The 1,575-nt window shown below is 49.2% G+C and overlaps 1 protein-coding gene across 1 annotated transcript in view; it reads left to right on the top strand.

The window, feature by feature from the left end:
- Window positions 1-1,575, top strand: part of LOC113215852 (cholesterol 7-desaturase nvd-like) — a 21,321-nt gene that overhangs the window by 18,700 nt on the left and 1,046 nt on the right. The gene's annotated exons all lie outside the window — the stretch shown is intronic.

Raw genomic sequence — 1,575 nt, 5'->3', positions numbered from 1 at the left:
TATTTCGTTGTTACCCCCTTTCACCCCCTTAGGGGTGGTTGCCCCAAAGCAAATGTTGGCAGTTTTGCAAGGGACAATATGGCGACAAAACGAAGTCCAGTCAACCCGATCAACAGGGCTTCGCTGATTAAAACTGATTCAAGTTGAAGTTTAAATTTAAGTTTAAATTGGCTCAGCCAACTAAGAAACCTTCTTTTCACTACTCAGAAAAGAGAAAGCGAGAAAATCACCACTCAGAAACTATTGCATTCCAGTCACAGCTCAGAATTCGCACCTAAGTACAGGGGCGTAGAGCACAGGTCCGCCCAGCCCACTCAGATCAGAAATTCTTTGCCTACCTTTCAGGCGGCCTGCCCAACAATCTCTTATTTCTACGTTCTCCCCATATGTCCAGTCGTCTACGTCCAAAATTCAATATTCAATATTTTATGTCCGCACGAGTATGTATTAAGTCGACGTGTCCCTCGAGCAAAGGCGGATCTGCGCGCGACCGATGAACAAGGGCGCATCTGTTTCGGTGCCGCCGAAGAAGGGCGCATCTGCTTTTGGCGAGATTCGCTAGGGGGATTTTTAAATGTTTCCCGTTTAACGTAGAGAAGTAATACAGCAGCAAAACTTACGGTACATACTAATGAAGAATCAAGGATTAATATGAGCTAACGCCCAAATATATAGGACAAACCTCTGAGGTGTGAGGAGCGTGCAAAGTTCACCTACGCGAATCTCACGGAAAACAGATGCGCCCTTGTTCATCGGTCGCGCGCAGATCCGCCTTTGCTCCAGGGACACGTCGAAGTGCAAACGCTCGCGCTAAGGAAAACCTACGTTTCGTTTCAGAGTAATCTGTGCCCAAAAGTGTGCGATTTCGTACAAATAACGACTACATCTCACTATGGGGGCGACACGTTTTCTATCTGCAAAAAAAATATAGAGCTTTTTCTTGATTTACTTCGCATTTTGATTTTAAACTTAAAATAGCGGTTATTTGAAGGACTTTTCCAGTTTCAGTCCTGTATCACCTTAAGATACCCTGAAAATTTTAAGTCTCTAGCACATCTCCTTCTAGTGGAACAGATACACAGACACTGACAGTCAGAAACGAGGTCGTTTGCATAAGCCCGCTGGATACCTTTTTCAAAGCAGTAGAGCAGTCTAAAAAGAGAACGAAACAAGCAGGCCCACCCTTCCGCCAAACGGAGTTGCCAGCTCCACTTCGCTGCGCCGGGGCCGGGCCTGCTTGGCCTTCGGCCCAGAGGTCGGCATCCGCTCCCGAACGGGTCCCACTCTGAGCGCGCGCCGTGCGCAGTAGGTGTGCGAGAGAGACAGAGCGAGAAACCCGAGGTAGCGATGGCGATGTGCCGAACCTCGCCGAATGCAGCCGAGCGAACGGGACCCGTTTGAGTGGCCGAGCCCCGCCTGCCGGTCACCTGAGGGCGTGGCGTGGCGTGGCGCGTAGGCAAAGTCGGTCCATCTACGCGTAAAAACACGTCCGGTGACACACGGTACGGCATATTCGTCCCAATAGTTTTCGTGTTGTGCTACGCCGAAAGAGTCTAAAAAGGCTAAAATTTCCTT

Source organism: Frankliniella occidentalis, unplaced genomic scaffold, assembly GCF_000697945.3.
Source record: "Frankliniella occidentalis isolate FOCC.00 unplaced genomic scaffold, Focc_3.1 Scaffold238, whole genome shotgun sequence".
NCBI lineage: Eukaryota > Metazoa > Arthropoda > Insecta > Thysanoptera > Thripidae > Frankliniella > Frankliniella occidentalis.
This window is presented reverse-complemented; position numbering and strand designations above follow the sequence as displayed.